This window comes from Rhamphochromis sp. 'chilingali', assembly GCF_963969265.1.
Source record: "Rhamphochromis sp. 'chilingali' genome assembly, chromosome: 4".
NCBI lineage: Eukaryota > Metazoa > Chordata > Actinopteri > Cichliformes > Cichlidae > Rhamphochromis > Rhamphochromis sp. 'chilingali'.
The window spans coordinates 11,616,334-11,637,549 of record NC_137948.1 but is presented as its reverse complement, the minus strand read 5'-3'; the positions used below and the strand labels follow the sequence as shown (position 1 = coordinate 11,637,549).

General features: G+C 40.9%; 1 long non-coding RNA gene across 1 annotated transcript; it reads right to left on the bottom strand.

The window, feature by feature from the left end:
• Positions 1 to 15,489: 15,489 nt before the first annotated feature.
• Positions 15,490 to 15,967, bottom strand: LOC308396141. Its single transcript, XR_013971518.1, has 3 exons — positions 15,846 to 15,967; positions 15,725 to 15,766; positions 15,490 to 15,632 (listed from the first exon to the last, which is right to left on the bottom strand). It is a non-coding gene; the product is annotated as an uncharacterized lncRNA (long non-coding RNA).
• Positions 15,968 to 21,216: the final 5,249 nt, after the last annotated feature.

Here is a 21,216-nt window from a genome sequence, read left to right as displayed (position 1 = left end):
GAGACAAATAACACCAGGATCCTTTTTTTATGTAGCTGACAGCTGGTAACTGTGCAGGGGCGGGTCTAGCAAAGTTTGTTTCCCCACTTTTTTCCTGTTTCAAAATCAAACACCAGTTTGTGAGAAGATGATCTTCTTTTTTTAATCTGCCTTTTTTAAATAGGCAGATAAAGTTAACATAATAATAAACACTGACAGAGCACTGATTGTATCTCTTGTACTTTATCAACGCAGTATCTAAAAACTTTGCACCGTAGTGGTTAAAATCTCATTCTAATAAGAGTTAAAAGCGCATTCAGTTATTAGGTTTACAGGATTATTGAATTATGGTTAACGGTTGGTAGATTTTTTTTTTAACATTATCTGCCAATTACATCTGCCACCCTTCTCCAAATCTGTGCCCCTACCTGGCCCCCCCAACAAAGATTTTCTAGACACGCCACTGCTCTCTGCACAACTCCTCCATCTAATACACTGCACACAGTACACATTGCATTAGTTACACTCGTTGCACATGCTGTACAGTAAAATGACAAATGACAAAGTTTCACAGGTTAGAGTTAAATATCAATCGTATATATTACACCTTTGTAATATTCTTGACATTTATAATTGAGTGATTTGTATATATTAGTCCTATTTCTTACATGTGTAAACTTTGTAATATATCATATTATTTAATTAGTTTAGTCTGTTACTGTCTTGGAGCAACTGTAAACCACATAATTTCCTAAGTGATTATTAAAGTATTCTGATTGAGATTTCCTTCTCATTTTAAACTATCTCTTGGGTGTCCAAACTTTTTCACTTTCTTTTTCCTTTTCCTACATGGTTGCCTTTTTTTTTTTTAACACTTTACATGTAAATAAAAGTCTAAACTGACCTTCTTTCTTTGTTCTTCATCGCATAGTTCACATCAGTGTAATGTTATACAGGGAGTGCAGAATTATTAGGCAAGTTGTGTTTTTGAGGAATAATTTTATTATTGAACAACAACCATGTTCTCAGTGAATCCAAAAAATCATTAATATCAAAGCTATTTAGTTAGTTTTAGCTATTTTAGGGGGATATCTGTGTGTGCAGGTGACTATTACTGTGCATAATTATTAGGCAACTTAACAAAAAACAAATATATACCCATTTCAATTATTTATTTTTACCAGTGACACCAATATAACATCTCCACATTCACAAATATACATTTCTGACATTCAAAAACAAAACAAAACCAAATCAGCGACCAATATAGCCACCTTTCTTTGCAAGGACACTCAAAAGCCTGCCATCCATGGATTCTGTCAGTGTTTTGATCTGTTCACCATCAACATTGCATGCAGCAGCAACCACAGCCTCCCAGACACTGTTCAGAGAGGTGTACTGTTTTCCCTCCTTGTAAATCTCACATTTGATGATGGACCACAGGTTCTCAATGGGGTTCAGATCAGGTGAACAAGGAGGCCATGTCATTAGTTTTTCTTCTTTTATACCCTTTCTTGCCAGCCATGCTGTGGAGTACTTGGACGCGTGTGATGGAGCATTGTCCTGCATGAAAATCATGTTTTTCTTGAAGGATGCAGACTTCTTCCTGTACCACTGCTTGAAGAAGGTGTCTTCCAGAAACTGGCAGTAGGACTGGGAGTTGAGCTTGACTCCATCCTCAACCCGAAAAGGCCCCACAAGCTCATCTTTGATGATACCAGCCCAAACCAGTACTCCACCTCCACCTTGCTGGCGTCTGAGTCGGACTGGAGCTCTCTGCCCTTTACCAATCCAGCCACAGGCCCATCCATCTGGCCCATCAAGACTCACTCTCATTTCATCAGTCCATAAAACCTTAGAAAAATCAGTCTTGAGATATTTCTTGGCCCAGTCTTGAGATATTTCTTGGCCCAGTCTTGAGATATTTTTTGGCCCAGTCTTGACGTTTCAGCTTGTGTGTCTTGTTCAGTGGTGGTCGTCTTTCAGCCTTTCTTACCTTGGCCATGTCTCTGAGTATTGCACACCTTGTGCTTTTGGGCACTCCAGTGATGTTGCAGCTCTGAAATATGGCCAAACTGGTGGCAAGTGGCATCTTGGCAGCTGCACGCTTGACTTTTCTCAGTTCATGGGCAGTTATTTTGCAACTTGGTTTTTCCACACGCTTCTTGCGACCCTGTTGACTATTTTGAATGAAACGCTTGATTGTTCGATGATCACGCTTCAGAAGCTTTGCAATTTTGAGACTGCTGCATCCCTCTGCAAGATATCTCACTATTTTTGACTTTTCTGAGCCTGTCAAGTCCTTCTTTTGACCCATTTTGCCAAAGGAAAGGAAGTTGCCTAATAATTATGCACACCTGATATAGGGTGTTGATGTCATTAGACCACACCCCTTCTCATTACAGAGATGCACATCACCTAATATGCTTAATTGGTAGTAGGCTTTCGAGCCTATACAGCTTGGAGTAAGACAACATGTATGAAGAGGATGATGTGGACAAAATACTCATTTGCCTAATAATTCTGCACTCCCTGTATTGCAATACAGGGCTCTAGAGTGCGACCAACTGTTCGGGTAGCAAAAAAAAAAAAAAAAAATCTGCAACCTTCCCTGTGGTCAACAACAGACACACATTATGCCCCCATCGTGGACTAAACCAATCAGAGATAGTAAGGGGCGGACCTCTTTGATTGGCCGTGGTCCAGTTGAAAGTGCAGGTGGAAGTGGGAGGTGAGTAGCTTGAATAAAGCGATATCAATTCATTAAATCCTGAATCGACTTTTAAATATACAGTGGGGCAAAAAAGTATTTAGTCAGCCACCGATTGTGCAAGTTCCCCCACTTAAAATGATGACAGAGGTCAGTAATTTGCACCAGAGGTACACTTCAACTGTGAGAGACAGAATGTGAAAAAAAAAATCCATGAATCCACATGGTAGGATTTGTAAAGAATTTATTCGTAAATTAGGGTGGAAAATAAGTATTTGGTCACCTCAAACAAGGAAAATCTCTGGCTCTCACAGACCTGTAACGTCTTCTGTAAGAAGCTTTTCTGTCCCCCACTCGTTACCTGTATGAATGGCACCTGTTTGAACTCATCATCTCTATAAAAGACACCTGTCCACAGCCTCAAACAGTCAGACTCCAAACGCCGCCATGGCCAAGACCAAAGAGCTTTCGAAGGACACCAGGAAAAGTATTGTAGACCTGCACCAGACTGGGAAGAGTGAATCTACAATAGGCAAGCAGCTTGGTGTGAAAAAATCAACTGTGGGAGCAATCATCAGAAAATGGAAGACATACAAGACCACTGATGATCTCCCTCGATCTGGGGCTCCACGCAAGATCTCATCCCGTGGGGTCAAAATGATCATGAGAACGGTGAGCAAAGATCCCAGAACCACACGGGGGGACCTGGTGAATGACCTGCAGAGAGCTGGGACCAAAGTAACAAAGGTCACCATCAGTAACACACTACAACGGCAGGGAATCAAATCCCGCAGTGCCAGACGTGTTCCGCTGCTGAAGCCAGTGCATGTCCAGGCCCGTCTGAAGTTTGCCAGAGAGCACATGGATGATACAGCAGAGGATTGGGAGAATGTCATGTGGTCAGATGAAACCAAAGTAGAACTTTTTGGTATAAACTCAACTCGTCGTGTTTGGAGGAAGAAGAATACTGAGTTGCATCCCAAGAACACCATACCTACTGTGAAGCATGGGGGTGGAAACATCATGCTATGGGGCTGTTTTTCTGCCAAGGGGACAGGACGACTGATCCGTGTTAAGGACAGAATGAATGGGGCCATGTATCGTGAGATTTTGAGCCAAAACCTCCTTCCATCAGTGAGAACTTTGAAGATGAAACGAGGCTGGGTCTTCCAACATGACAATGATCCAAAACACACCGCCCGGGCAACAAAGGAGTGGCTCCGTAAGAAGCATTTGAAAGTCCTGGAGTGGCCTAGCCAGTCTCCAGACCTCAACCCCATAGAAAATCTGTGGCGGGAGTTGAAAGTCCGTGTTGCTCGGCGACAGCCCCAAAACATCACTGCTCTCGAGAAGATCTGCATGGAGGAATGGGCCAAAATACCAGCTACTGTGTGTGCAAACCTGGTAAAGACCTATAGTAAACGTTTGACCTCTGTTATTGCCAACAAAGGTTATGTTACAAAGTATTGAGTTGTATTTTTGTTATTGACCAAATACTTATTTTCCACCCTGAAAACTCTTTACAAATCCTACCATGTGGATTCATGGATTTTATTTATTTATTTATTTATTTATTTTTCACATTCTGTCTCTCACAGTTGAAGTGTACCTCTGGTGCAAATTACTGACCTCTGTCATTGTAGGTGGGGGAACTTGCACAATCGGTGGCTGACTAAATACTTTTTTGCCCCACTGTAACTCTGTTTTGCCAGAAACGCCAGATTCTCAGATTAAAGCTCACAAAACCATTTCAACAACAACCAAACAGCAAATGAGAGCAGGTACACGGATTCCACACAAAGATGTAAACACAGAACGGACCCGACGCATCAGAATCAACTTTGTCTTTCTCGGCTTTCTCACCCGACGGCCCGTAGACGGACACACTGTCGGAGCTTAGCGATTCTGATGCGTCCGGTCCGCGCTGTGATTACTCAACTCGTCGTGTTTGGAGGAAGAAGAATACTGAGTTGCATCCCAAGAACACCATACCTACTGTGAAGCATGGGGGTGGAAACATCATGCTATGGGGCTGTTTTTCTGCCAAGGGGACAGGACGACTGATCCGTGTTAAGGACAGAATGAATGGGGCCATGTATCGTGAGATTTTGAGCCAAAACCTCCTTCCATCAGTGAGAACTTTGAAGATGAAACGAGGCTGGGTCTTCCAACATGACAATGATCCAAAACACACCGCCCGGGCAACAAAGGAGTGGCTCCGTAAGAAGCATTTGAAAGTCCTGGAGTGGCCTAGCCAGTCTCCAGACCTCAACCCCATAGAAAATCTGTGGCGGGAGTTGAAAGTCCGTGTTGCTCGGCGACAGCCCCAAAACATCACTGCTCTCGAGAAGATCTGCATGGAGGAATGGGCCAAAATACCAGCTACTGTGTGTGCAAACCTGGTAAAGACCTATAGTAAACGTTTGACCTCTGTTATTGCCAACAAAGGTTATGTTACAAAGTATTGAGTTGTATTTTTGTTATTGACCAAATACTTATTTTCCACCCTGAAAACTCTTTACAAATCCTACCATGTGGATTCATGGATTTTATTTATTTATTTATTTATTTATTTTTCACATTCTGTCTCTCACAGTTGAAGTGTACCTCTGGTGCAAATTACTGACCTCTGTCATTGTAGGTGGGGGAACTTGCACAATCGGTGGCTGACTAAATACTTTTTTGCCCCACTGTAACTCTGTTTTGCCAGAAACGCCAGATTCTCAGATTAAAGCTCACAAAACCATTTCAACAACAACCAAACAGCAAATGAGAGCAGGTACACGGATTCCACACAAAGATGTAAACACAGAACGGACCCGACGCATCAGAATCAACTTTGTCTTTCTCGGCTTTCTCACCCGACGGCCCGTAGACGGACACACTGTCGGAGCTTAGCGATTCTGATGCGTCCGGTCCGCGCTGTGATTACGTCTTTTTGCGCTGATTCTGAGCTGCAGGTTTTGTCTCTCTCCAACCAAAATTCACCAAGCCAGCAGCAAAAGAAGCAGCAAACTGCGCTTCACATTTGATCAATGTCGTCATGAATTTTGCTGTTTTGCTTCCACGACTATTAAAATCACACTTCATGCACAGCTAGCTCTCTCTCTATCTCTCTCTGTACTTCAAGAACAGTTTCCCATCTCCAATCTCTGTTTTCTGTATTATTCATTCGCTTATTACCCACCAGTCTACCGTTGTTTACAGTGCTGCTGTCTTTTTCTTTTTCTTTTTTTCACTTAAATGACCTCGGACAAGAAAGCCTATTTTTTCTGTTGTTCAATACTGAAGAAATTTAAACTTTATATGCAGAACATTGTAGAATATTTTTAAGGTTATCTGCTATAAAAAGCCAGACCAGGAAAATCTCCTTCTGTGTTTTATTCTCAGTTACTTTCACACAAAGGCATCTGCTGTGATGTTCACTATTCTGATGAAGTCAGTACTGATAAATGATCAGAATTATAATATTTCTGACTGTCTGAGGCTAAGTTGAATCGAATCGGGACTTTGAAAACCAGAATCGAATGGATTATAGAAATTAGTGATGATACCCAGCCCTAGTGAGCAGCCTAGGCACGACAGAAGGGGATGTAGCTGTAATAGAAAAAGAACTATTGCTAACTTTTCTGTTAAGTTAAGGCCTGATCCTTCTGAAATTCATAGCCAGTGCTCTGACATGGTGTCATCAATCTTTGAATGCTGAAAAAGCACAGTGTATCCAGAAAAACACATTATATTATATAAATTATTATAAAATTTGTGTGCACCTAACTTTTGTGCCGGTACGCCCATGGCAAAAAGTTAGTCTAGAGCCCTGCAATATGTATGCTTGCAATAGATCTGTGTGCAGTGCTGTCTGTTTGGTGTGTTTATCGAAAACACCACTAGTGGGCATCAAAATTCAAATCTATGTCATAATGAATTGAGACAAGCAAACATTAGCAATTAAATAAAGATCTTAGCCACAATATTCATGCATATGCTCATAAACACAGTCACAAATGTAAAGAATATAACAATGACTAATGTTCACACACTAGAGATGTTGCAAAATCCTTCCCCTTATGTCATCACCCTGCAAAGGAGTATTTCACAATTTGTTAACCAGGTGTTGCACATATTGGAGACATTTAGTTGTCCTTGAATGTCAGTAAAACATTTACAAATGTCCTGATAGCTCTGAATAATTCCTGATGAATACAAACCAAACTAAACTAAACGAGAGACCAGTGACCAGCATCGCGGAGCATGACGTCCGAGCGGCTTTGAGGAGAGTGAACACAAGGAAAGCGGCGGGGCCAGACGACATCACCGGCTGTCTGCTGCGCTGCTGTGCTGACCAGCTAGCAGGTGTGCTCACTTACATCTTCAACGAGTCCCTGGCGAAGTCTGTGGTCCCCACATGCTTCAAAAGATCCACCATCATCCCTGTGCCCAAGAACAGCAAACCCTCATCCCTGAACGATTACCGGCCAGTTGCACTGACCTCGGTAGTAATGAAGGTGTTTGAGAGGCTGCTGAAGAACATCACTCCTCCTCCATCCCAGACACCACAGATCCGCTGCAGTTCGCCTACCGACCCAACAGATCCACAGAGGATGCCATCGCCCACGTCCTACACACCACTCTCAGCCACGTGGACAAGAAACAGGGTAACTATGTGCGAATGCTGTTTGTTGATTACAGTTCAGCGTTTAACACCATAGTGCCCTGCAGACTGTTCACAAAGCTGAGGGATCTGGGACTCAACAGCCGTCTGTGTGCATGGGTGTTGGACTTCCTCACTGGCAGAACTCAGGTGGTGAGGGTGGGCAGGTGCTTCTCCAACAGCATCACCATCAACACAGGAGCACCTCAGGGATGTGTCCTCTCGCCACTGCTCTACTCCCTCTACACTTCAGACTGTGTGGCCACCCATGGCTCCAACACCATTGTGAAGTTTGCTGACGACACAGTGGTGTTGGGTGCCATCTCCAACAGCGATGAGGCGGCCTACATGGACGAAGTGAAGAATCTGGCATCATGGTGCCAGGACAACCACCTCCAGCTGAATGTCGGCAAGACCAAGGAGCTGGTGGTGGACTTCAGCAGGAGTCAGCACAGAGACTACAAGCCCATCATCATCAATGGAGCTCCAGTGGAGAGGGTGCAGTCCTTCAAGTATCTTGGTGTCCACATCTCCTCAGACCTGACATGGTCTGCCCACATTCAGGTCCAGACCAAAAAGGCTAGGCAGCGCCTGTATCACCTACGACAACTGAGAAAGTTCAGGGTCTCTCCAAAGATCCTCAGGATTTTCTATACAGGCGCTGTGGAGAGCATCCTCACACAGAACATCACATCGTGGTTTGGGAACAGCTGTGTGAAGGACCAAAAAGCTCTCCAGAGAGTGATCCGTACAGCAGAACGCTGCTGCAGGATTGTTCTCCCCCCGCTTCAGGACACCTACACCAGGAGATGCCGGACTAGAGCAGCGCAGATACTGAAGGACCCGTCCCATCCTGGCAACAAACTGTTCCAACTTCTGCAATCTGGTAGAAGGTTCCGCATCATCTGGGCAAGGACAGAGAGACTCAAGAGGAGCTTCTATCCCCAAGCCATCCGGGCCCTAAACACACACACCCGCCCTCTCACATCATCTATAATTGACTGAGACAGGACTCTTCCAGACACTAAACCATGGCACAATGTACATTTCAATTCCTTTAATTTTAAATATGTTTGTATTGTGTTATGGCCAATGATGTGTGTGTTGTGTTATGCCTCCCACTGGGGGATGGCTGTGGGTATCTTTCCCCTTTTCTCTCCTAGGAGGTGGACACCTGGGTGTGGCTGCTAGGTATCTGGGTGGAGTCTCTGCCTATCCTTGGATGTGGATAATTGATGGACCACCTCCAGTACTTAAGGATCGAATGACAGCCACCTGGGAGCTCTCTCCGAACCTCCACCACTCGACCAAGAACCTGTGTGTTGTTTTATTGTAGTGCAGTGAAGAGTTTTCGCGTGTATATTTGGCGTTGGTATGTCCGTTTTGTTGTAAATAGTTGTAAATAGATTGTCAAGTAGTGATCACGTGTTGGTTCACCTGATGTATATCTGTCACTGCCGCAGCCTTGTAGGCGTGAGAAGCCGTTTTTGTTGAACAAGTTTTCTCCTGTTTTTTCATTAGAAAGATAGGTAAGTGACTTGTCTTTTTGTTTGGCTTCTTTTTATTGTGGTGTAGGGACCACTAGGGAGTTTTTGTTTGTTGTTTTGGCATTGCTCACTGCCGACGAAAATAAACGGCTGCTTAAACACTTTGAAAGGTATCGTTGTTGGTGTTCTTACTTGGGTGGGGAGTGAGGGGGGGGCAAACTTCTTGTTGCGTTTATTTACTCGCCTGGACTAAAAACGTAACAATTGTCTATTCTGTAAAATAGTCAGATGTCTATTCATATTAATGTACAGAATTCACCTGCTTGCTGCTACTACTGCACATTCACCTAATGTATATACTATATATATAATGTTCTTCCTCCACCCCCCCCCCCCACCCCCCACCCCCACCCCCATTTTTGCACATGTCGAGGAGCGTATCAGGTTACATTTCACTGTGTGTTATACTTGTATAACTATGCATGTGACATGACACCACAGACTGGGATGTGCTCCTGAGCCCACATGGTGAGGACATAGAGGGGGCGACACACTGTCTTACAGACTACCTCAACTTTTGTGTGGACACGGTCGCCCCTGCTAAGACGGTACGGTGTTATCCTAATAACAAACCGTGGGTAACACAGGAAGTCAAAGCTGTCCTCAACATGAAGAAGAAGGCTTTCAGGAGCAAAGTGAAGGAGGAGATGAAAGCAGCACAGCGGGAGGTGAAACGCTGCCTGAGGGAAGCAAAGGACACCTACAGGAGGAAGGTGGAGCAGAAGTTGGAGAGGAACAATATGAGGGAGGTCTGGAATGGTGTGAAAACCATCACAGGCCACAACACCAAGAAAAGCACAGTGGGGGGGACTGTGGAGAAGGCAAACGAACTCAACAACTTCTTCAACAGGTTTGACCAGCCCACAACCCCCCCACCCTCACCCTCACCTTTACTACAGAGTCCTCTCCCCACTCTCCTACCTCCCTCGCTTCCCCCCCTTCCTGACACCATGACACCCCCCTCCTCCAATCCCTCTCTCAGCAGCAAGACATCTCCCCCCCTCCCCTCCTCCCAAACATCTCCCAGTGTCACAGTGGATCAGGTCAGGAGACAACTGAGGAAGCTTCGCCCCAGAAAGGCAGCAGGCCCAGACAAGGTGTGTCCTAGGATGCTAAAGGCGTGTGCTGCTGAATTTGGGGAGCCGCTACAACGAGTCTTCAACCTCAGTCTGCGACTGGGGAGAGTGCCCGCCCTATGGAAGACATCCTGCATCGCCCCGGTCCCCAAAAAGAACCGGCCCAATGAGCTGAATGACTTCCGACCGGTGGCACTGACGTCACATCTTATGAAGACTCTAGAGCGGCTCTTCCTCAACCTCCTCCGACCACAGGTACAACATGCCCAGGACCCACTACAGTTTGCGTACAAGGCGGGTGTCGGAGTGGAGGATGCCATCCTGTACCTCCTACACAGAGCCCACTCACACCTGGATGGGGGAAAAGGCACGGTCAGGATCCTGTTTCTTGACTTTTCCAGTGCCTTTAATACCATCCGGCCCTGTATGCTTCAGGAAAAACTGAACAGGATGGAGGTGGACCCCTGCCTGGTGGCTTGGATCTCCGACTACCTCACCGACAGACCACAGTACGTCAGGCTGAAGGACATTACGTCTGACACTGTGGTCAGCAGCACAGGAGCACCACAGGGAACTGTGCTGTCCCCTCTTCTCTTCACCCTGTACACCTCTGACTTCTGCTACAACTCTGAATTATGCCACATTCAGAAGTTTGCAGACGACACAGCCATCATGGGGTGTATCTGGGATGATCAGGAAGAGGAGTACAGAAGTCTGGTGAGGAACTTTGTCGCATGGAGTCACACAAACCACCTGCAACTCAACACCTCAAAGACTAAGGAACTGGTTGTGGACTTCGGGAGGTCTAGAGCAGGTCCACTGCCGGTTCAGATAGAGGGGGAGGAGGTGGAGGTGGTCAACAAGTACAAGTACCTCGGGCTGTGGGTGGACAATAAACTGGACTGGTCATGCAACACAGAGCACCTGTATAAAAAAGCACAAAGCCGACTGTACTTCCTCAGGAGGCTGAGGTCTTTTAACATCTGCAGGAAGCTCCTGAGGATGTTTTACCAGTCGGTGGTTGCTGGAGTACTTTTCTATGCTGTGGTGTGCTGGGGGAACAGCACAGCAAAGAAGGACTCATCCAGGCTGGAGAAACTGATCAGGAAGGCTGGCTCTGTGGTCGGCATGAAGCTGGACACTCTGGTGACAGTGGCAGAGAAAAGGACATTAAAGAAACTGCTGGACATTATGGACAATGCCAGGCATCCTCTGCACACGGCCATTAACAACCAGAAGAGTCTGTTCAGTGACAGGTTGCTTCTCCCAAAGACAAGAACTAACAGACTTAAAAACTCCTTTGTCCCACACGCCATCAGACTGTTTAACTCCTCTCTGGAGGGGAGAGGGAGGGGAAACAGGAGGACAAAGGAGGGGGGAACAACTAAGCTGTAGTGCCTCTTCACCTCACTGTGCAATACCTTTTGTGCAATACTTTTGTAAATAGTCAACAGTGCAATAGACCTCAATACTTGAAATGTGCAATTCACTTGTATTTTTATTTTTATTTTTTATTCCTATTTATTCTATTTATCCCCTTTGTATATTTTATTTATATTGTCTCTGTATTTATATATATGTGTGTGTGTGTGTGTGTGTGTGTGTGTGTGTGTGTGTGTGTGTGTGTGTATATATATATATATATATATATATATATAATATTCTGTAACTCTGTAACTTCTGTCGGTGCTGTGCTTTTTTGGAAATCGAATTTCCCAGAGGAACCCACCCGAGGGATTAATAAAGTTCTATCTAATCTAATCTAATCTAAAATAAAGAACCTTGAACCCTTGAACCTTGAACCTTGAACTGATCTGAACTCCTTCAGATCAGTTTAGGATTTTTGGATTCACAGGAGGCACAGGGGCTGCACAGCTCTGTTTTTTCTCTGTTTTAGTTTTACTGCTTTCCTCATTTTATGTATTAAAGCAGGAAAAATACTGATATAGATCCCAGAGTTAGAGTGTTTTATAGCTATAGCTAGTGTATGCTATATTTGATTGCTCTGGGTTCAGATGTTTGTGATTTCTGTCGATGAGTATTGGCAAAAGAATTCTAGATAACGTTTTACGGTGGTTTTTTCTCTTGTCAGTGTCACTGTACAAAATCAGCATTACAGTAGTTATCTACTGGTACTGTGCTGATGAGCAGCTCAAATGGAAAAAATAATGATGCAATTCATTTGGCAGCCTTTTACAAGGATTTTGTTTAAACAAAAATTCTATACTGGCTATAAAGTATTTTAAATGATATTGTCTGTGTGAGAATATGCAAATATGCAAAATTTGCTAACACATTTAAATCTAGTCCTTCTACCATCAAGAGGACAAAAAACAAAACAAAAGCTATATTTAAATTGTCATCAGCCACCTGCATCCTAATGAGGGCGTACAACATTTTTCTTTTAGTATTTAGTATAAACACAAAGCCAACAATGCAGTACTTCAACATGATCTTCAAAGTATTTCCACTGAATGTGCCCGCTGAAAGACTGCATAGGCTAAAATGTTGTACAAGCCTGACTGCTCATCAATACTTTTGTTACCTGTTGAAGTTCAGAATCTAGCTGTTACATTTAGCAGTGATGCAATAACGCAATGTGTTTACGGTAATGCGTTTAACCCAGCACTTATCGTCATATATACTGGTACTCAAATTATTCAAATTGGTACCGGCTACTCAAATTAGTCATTTGTAGGCCTACATGTGGAAAAATAATGATATAATACAGTTTGGAAGCCGAATATGATGGATTTTTGAGTTTATTTTCAATTTATCACTGTCTGCAAACAAACAGCCTATAAGGTAACATTAACCACAACAGCAGATGCCAACACACACAAGATACTACACTAACTACCTTTCACCCACTAGAAATGTAGCACATTTCCCCTGACGTGTTAAAAATGTCAGTGTCAATTCACACTTTAGATTTGAGTCAACAAGCTATTAGACTTGTTCTTAACCCTATAATGCCCTTTGTATCATATTTGCTGCATGAGTTTCTGAGACCTCTATCTCATCTACATGATCAATACTTGCAATAATTTCAAAATGTTATGTACTAAACTCTCTTTTTTTTGTCTAAAATTAACATTGTTGTCAACAAAAAGTTGCCAAAACACCCAATGTATCAAATGTGATACAAAAAAAATATAATAAATATATAATGAAAATATATAATTAACAACATGATGTAGAAAAAAAATTTAGATTTTGTTAGTGTTAATACACATATCAGTTCCCAAAAGAATCTGAATTTTTTCACTATTTTGTGATGGGTTGGGTCTTACAGGGTTAAATGAAACCAAAGTATAAACGACAAAAACACAGACAGAGACAGCCATGAAATGGAAACACTGACAGTACAATTAGTGTACATCTTTAATATTGGTGAAGACTGTTGTTGATGATTAGTGAAGAAGTTCACTTTTCCATAAATGTCACAAAATGTTACAAAATCACAAATCAGATGAAACTAATTCTGATTTATTTCTGATAAATCTAAACCGAACCAAAGCGATCTGGGCTTTTCACATGGGACTCTGGAGACACAACGGTTTGCAAAGCTCAGTGTATTTTTGCTTGTATTAGGTTTAGTTATTTCCTTTTTTCTACAAGCACCATCATCTGTTCTTTCAAATATGAAAGCTGGCAAAGTATTGATATAGATTCCAGAGTTATTTTCATAGTCATTTTGGTCGTCTTTGGGTGAATCTCCTGAACCTGCAGGAAGCTTGAATAAAGTGATATTTTCATAGGTATCAGCGAGTACACTACGTTTGGTCGCTGTGGCATCAGATGTTAAAGGATCTGCTCTTTGTTGGTGAGCAGAGACAAATGAACTCTTAGGAGACTTGTTACTACCCTTTTTCGTCTTGTCAGTGTCATCATAACCACAGCTGCCCTGTTGACAAGTGAAAAAGAAAAAAAATCAGCATGCTCTTATATGATCCGCATTTATTGGGTTTGTGTAGAAAATCAATTTTTAAATGATTATTAATTTAAGTACAAAAAAAAGGATTTCTGTGAGTATCCATTGTGGAGCAGGGAAATTATTTTACTGCTATTGTTAAATAATCATCATTATTACCATTGCATTAATAATATAATCTGCAGTATGATCATTGCTTTAACAATGTAACAGATAGCTTTAAGATGGCCTTAAGATGTTTATGATGATGTTAATTTTGTATTTCAGATGCAGTTATAACTATTGTGTACACAATGCATATCTGTGCTTATTTGAGTTGATGTTCAGGTTCTTTAAAGGTCTTAAGCTTCACTGACGTGACTGTTCAGGTGATACATGCTGAGGGAAAACTAGAACATAGAAGGAATTGCAATACATGCTTACAAAACACTTATATATCAGGTCATTTCATATTAAGGTTTTAGTAGAGGTTCTTGGTTAAAACATTTATTTAGTAGAAGACATACACATAGTCTCAGTGAGCCTCTGGTCTAGTGAAAGGTCAGAAGTGCAACAGGTGAAGAGGTGACACAGAGAGCATGTGAGGTCGTGACACACACACATGAGTTAGATTTATTTAGAGGAGAGAGAGATTAGTCATGTCTCGGTAAAAGAGGAACCGTCCTTGTCTTCTCGGCAAGAAAGAGGAACTGAAAGGTTGACCGGAGGAATCGGCCATGAAAATAGAAGATGATCTTCTGGGTTAAAAGTCATTGTGGTGTTGATCTGATCTATGTATAAAATGTATCTGTGACGCATGAAGGGGCGTCAGTAAATCAAACCCTGATGCTATAAAATATCTGTTTATGCTTTGATTAAGTCGAAGATCACTTGCTGTCGGTGTACAGAGTGTCTTCCCACACGTGTGTATTCATTAAAAATCATTGTTTGACCAAGAGCTTCTGGACCAAGGGTGGTTTGTACTCTCCTTCCTCAATTTTGAACCTTAACATTAGCAGTAAAATAATTTCCCTGCTCCACACCATACATTTACAATTGTCTGGATCTGTGTTACAGAGTAACCAGTCTAAGCAAAGCTGATCTACGTACCTCACCCTAATGAGGTACCCAGAGCTGTAACTCTGTCAAACAAGCTCAGTCCCAAAGAAAACAGATTGAAGTGTGTTCAAAGAGTGTTTTAAGCTCGTTTTTAACAATTCATTGGACAGGGTCAGTCATTTCCTAACACTGATTTTTGGCTAATCGGTGCATACTGCAGAAGCTAAAGAAACTCTACCAAAAATAAAACATGAGATCTAAAATATTGAATGATACCCTTCAGTGATGTTGTTGCACAGGTTTATCTGTGGATAGAGGCAGTATAAAGAATATTTTTCTACCATTACATGTAAAAGAAATGCATGAGGGTGGTAAGAGTATTTTTTCATCTAACAGCATGTTAGTTGTGTTTTGATATAACACAGAAGGATTTACTCACATTATACTCCTTTAACTACAAACATGAACATGGTTTTGTGCTTCAGTTTATATTGCCTCTTTATATTTGTGTACTACTTTCATAGTGATCCCCGTTTTCTGATTCATACCTCTCTTTTGTTTGCACTGGTGAGGTCTACACCTTTGGAGCAAATTAATTGTTTATGTTTTGAGGTTTTTCTGGACTTCCGGAAACATACTGCCAGCAGCAAGACGGAGATCAGACCAACACCACCAACGGTAGCAAACACGATGGTACCTGATGAAAACAAGACAATTATCAGATCTTGTTCATGTAAACACTTTAAGCCAATAAGCTATTAGCTAAGCTAATATCAAACAAAACTTTACCTTTGTTGATTTTAGGTTCTTCTTCAGCTGTGAAGTTTAGGGCTGTAGGAAGAATTAAGTATTACTTCATGTAAGTTTATCTGTGAGTCACATTCATAAGGACTGATATGTGTATTTATACCTGTTGAAAGTTCTATAGGCTTCATGGTTCCTGTTCCGGTTGTGAAGTTTGTTGTGTTGGTATTTTGATTTGTCCATGTGGCAACTCCCGGTATGACAGTTGTCTCGGTTGCAACAGCTGTTTAAGAGAGTGGTTATTTACAAGGTATTTATACTATTTGTACTTACCTTTGTCAGAACATATACAACCCCACTTCCAAAAAAGCTGGGATGTTGGGCACTGGTTCACCAATATGGGTGAACCTGTGCCAGTTTCCTCAGTGTGACAATAATCAAGAGATTCAGAGAATATGTAAAACTCTTTATAAGAGATAAGCCTGATACTCAGTACTGGATGTCCATGACGTTTGGGTCCTCAGTTGGCACTAAATTAAAAGCAGCATTGGTTCTGTTGTGGAATTAACTGCATGAGCCTCAAAATCATTGTCTGTGAACAAAGTTAACAATGCAATCCACAAGTGCAGGTTAAAGCTCTGTCCTGTAAAGAAGAAGTCATATGTGAACAAGATCCAGAAATACCACCGTCTTCTGTGAGTAAAAGTTGATTTTAAATGCACTGAGGCAAAGTTTAATGTGTTCAGACAAATCAAATCTGAAATTCTTTTTCACAAAAATAGGTGGTGACCATCATTGTTGAGATCGGGTTGAGAAGCGTTATATAAGAAGTGGTCCATTTACCACAATTATTGTGTACCACAGGATTATAAACATTTATAAATGCAATTCTAAGTATCATATATAATAAAACCTTAGCTGTAATAAATTTATGTTTATTTCTCTGAAATCAAAAAGCCATTTTTTCATAACTGTTGTGTAGAAGAAGTAGTAATAAAAGCAAAACATTGAAATATGATACTGCAGTATGAGTGGGTAAAATTGTACAAAACTTTGTTGTTAAATTTATTTTGTTGCATTAACCCACAAACTGGGAATTGTACCTGCATGAATGTAAATACAAATATAAAATTAAGCGTATTCATGTATACCTACCTTTCTTTACTGTTAGGTGTACCTCAGCATATGTATCGAAACCAGTCCGCTCCACTGCACACCAGTATTTCTGTGAGTCTGACAACTGAAGATTGCTGAAGGTCACAGTGAAGAATCCATCCCCAGAGTCCACCAGAGCAATCCTCCCTGACTCTGCTCTTCGTCCAGATTCTACAGTAACCAGTATGTCTCCTGTGCTTTTACATGGATCTATGCAGAAATACTTGTTGTTGCTCCATGCATATGTGTGTGAGCACTGGAAGGACACACTTCTCCCTTCAAATTCCTCTACATTGATTATGACTCCATCAATCAATGTAACTGTTGAAATTGAAGCAATAATGTAATAAGTCATGTAGTAATAATAATAAGTGATGTGATAAGATACAAGACATCAAAATAAACATTTAAATGACATAAACTACTACACTTGTGTAGTCACTTACCATATAAAAGGCAGTAGAGGAAAGAAGTCTTCTTCATTGTAGCTGAAAAACTGACACTTGTACGTAGTTCTTTAATTTAAGTGATCTCTTAGACTCTACATTTACACATTACAACCCAGACCTGCTTCTGGAGGTCTGCTGTTAATCTGACTTTTGAAGGTTTGTGGGCATAAAGGGAGGAAATGACACCTACACAACCCACAACCTCGTTTATGACAGTTTCTTTTTACCGTTTCACGAACATTGTCAGTAGCTATATATATATATATATATATATTTATACTCTATTATACTCTATTCCTTATGCAAATAAAAGCAGTGAAAAATCACTGGCTGAGCAGGAGAGGAGATGAAAATAGTTTTTGATTTCGTTTTTTCCGTTGTTTTTTTTTTTATTACAGACATGTTGGATAATTTCACACAATATCATAAATTTAATTGTAGCAATTGTTTAACATTTTGGAAACTTAATTGAATGCTTTCTTTGAGACAGCAATTTCACAGATATATATTAAACTGTTAACAATCGTCCTGGTTTGAAATTTGAAATGTTTGTCAAAATGTTTTTTTCTTCTTCTGTAATTACACTCCTTTTACAAACAGCCAAATACTGAGGTTTTCATTAGTACAGATATATTTTGAATATTTTTAGGTGCTATCTCAAACCTTTCAGTCAAAGGCTGACAGGTCAACAGTTGGCAGTTTACTCATAAGAGTCATTGTGTTTTAGAGTTATGGTTTTGTGGTTTATAAGCTGTCAGTGTCTACCCCTGACTTCTATCACCAAGAACATCCTTCCTGTAAAACGAGTAATCAAGACTTTCTAGCAGACATACATGTGTGCATGTATATGCAAACACATGTCATACAGACAACACTATACTAAAATCATGTCTCGTATAAAACAAAACAGTTATATTAAAACATTAAAGCAAAGCCACTTTACAAAATGAACATGTGTTTTAATGCCACCAAAGAAAATATTTTTTTGACTCCTTATGAATAATCCAATAACAAAATGATCAACTGGTTAAATGCTGTATGATCTTGCATGCATGTTACACTGAAGCTGTTTTTTTTTTTTTTATCTCAGTGCAAATAAATCTGCCTACAAAAGTCACTTCACTCTTCTGTGTAGTTTCTTTAGGGTCTAGTAAGTACAATGAGTGACATGAACTGACAGACAAGCAGAAATTAAATGGTTGTTTTAAGGCTACATTTTACAAAGGCTGTCAGAAGAAAGTGGAACGCTTCAATCATAGCAAAGATGTTTAGCACCCTCTTTAGATTATATACAGGGTTCTTCTGCGTCTTTAAATCTGAGACATAGATGCACTGTAATTGGAACCCCTTCTGAAATCCTATGCCATAACGTAACAGCATGTGCACCTAGAAATATAACTCTATGTTACACAGGGTATGGCCTCCAAGAAATAATGTGTAACGCATATGAAACACAGGGCTACTAAACCCATTTACGTCATTTAAAGCTATTGCTTTTTATTGTCACACGGGGGCGCCGTGAGACTGTTTTGCATTACAACAACCTTAGGTCTGTGAGACTGTCATATCTTAGGTCTTGTCCACAGGAAGTTTTTTCTGTCTCTGTCTTTGAGCTTTTTCCCTCTATTGTTTAAAGTGTGTGTTGGAGGAAGATGAAAAATATACTGGGCCCAAACTCTGAGCACAAAGACGCTAACATCTGAGTTATTTGTGTTATAAAATCGTAATTGGGTTTTTTTTTTAACTACTAGAAAGGACTCTGGAGAACCCTTTATGACGGGCCCAGCACAAATGGGATTCTGGATGAAATTTCTGAAGAACTGAGTCAAGCCATTTCTTGAATTTTAGCCTTATGCACTATTAGTCCTAACTGGGTAGTAGACAATAGGGTCTGCACACTGACACTTCCTTGCAGTACTGATGTTTGGGTCTCAGTGAGCATTAAAGGACAATTCAGACTGGATTTTTTTCATTTCAAGATAGAAAGAGTTTATTTTGTTTAATTCATTTTGTTCAATAACTGAAGACCAGACACGTCTGATCCCCCAGGTTTTTCCCCAAAGAAACTACAGGGGGCCGAGAAGATAAAGGCTGTGCAGAAGATAATTAACACCATGCAAAAAATCATTGCCAGCCCTGGAGACCATCGCCAGATCCTCCTGTCTCAGGAAAACCAGGGCCATCACAGGGGACTCCTTGCACCCCGCCCACCCCTCAGGTCAGTCAGGTCTCACACCTCCAGACTCACACTGGGCCAATTAGATAGTCAACAAATGTTTTATTTTCTATGCACTAGCTCCCAGCACTTTGCAAATATTCTGATCTCCAGTGTGTGCCTTTCTCTTATATTATATATATTTCTCCTGTTTGCTATGTATTTCTTCTGTCTACTATTTATATTTATTCCGGCACAGTTGGTGTGGAGCACCTACAATTTCGTTGTACATGTACAATGACAACAAAGAGCTAATCTATTCTATTTTATTCTATCCCCAGAAAGGACCAGTCCAATTTAACTATGACTGATAATCTGCCTGAGAGGGCAAATCTGCAGACACTGAGGATAGCTGCAAAAGTTAATAATCATAACTGGAGATTATGGTGCACATAATTGGAGAAATTAACTTGTCCATGAATGTTTATGAATAACATACAAATTTAGATTAAGTCTGATTAATTTCTGATAAATCTAAACCAAACCAAAGAGATTTTGGCTCCTTTGCGGTTGATCCACAGGAGACAGAAGGAGATGCCTTGTAGGTACAGCTCTCTATATTTTTGCACGACTTAGGTTTAGTTGTCTTTTTGACAAGTACCTGTTTGGGTTTTTTTGGCACTAGAGCTGGCAAAGTATTGACATGTATCCCAGAGTTATTATCATAGACATTTTGGTGCTGTGTTGTTGAACATTCTGAATCTGCAGGAAGGCTGGGGAAACAGATGGTTTCATAGATACGGGAGGGTACACTGCATTTGGCTGCTGCAGGTTCAGATTCAGATGGTGGATCTGAATGGCATCTTTGTTGGTGAGTAGAGACAGAAGAACTCTGAGATGACTTTTTACATTGGTTTGTCCTGTCGTCAGTGTCACTGTACTCACAGCTGACCTGTTGAAAAGTGACAAAGAAAAACAAAATAATCACATTCGTGAGTGCTCTATCTATGTATACTCTATGTATGCTCTACATCAACTGAGAAGTTCATCTATATTTCTTTATGGAATCTTTATTTATATATTATGAAACAAATTACTAAATAAATTAAGTATGTTGCATGAATTAGCCAAAAAAAATGGGCTTATATAATTTATTCACACATACGTACATCTTCTAACATTATCTGGTTTTGTGTCCCAGAGCCACGAGTCTAGGCAGAGCAGAGAGAGAACATTTTCAATACAATACAAAAAAATCAAACTAAAATAAGAAAACTCTGGAAACTAACAGAAACTTAACTAATTTAAAACCAAAAATCAAAATGAAATAAAAAATAAAAAGTAGTTAGAAAATTCAAAACTATAATTACTCAAACTCGGAAATGAATCCAGCCAAAGATGAGTTTGAAGTGGGTTTATGCTAGACAGTTACTTGGACAGGATGTGGGACTTTTCCTCAATCTGCCTAATGATGGTTAAGGATCTCAGTTTGCAGATCAGTGTCTATTTGCTCTACTGATTTGCAGCACAGCAAATTAAACTGAGATCTAACGTGCTAAACAGTGTTTCAGTGATGCACTTATATTTAGTTTTATCTGTGGAGAGAGCCAGACTGACAGTTTCCTTCAGTTCTAATGCATGCCTTTTAAATGCATGCAATGCTAAAGACAGGAAATGATTACCTGGGCTTGCCAAATAAACTATTTCCATCTAACATCAGTTATTTGCGCTCTCACAAAATACAGACTCTAGGTGCCATAATGTGTCATGATTTACTC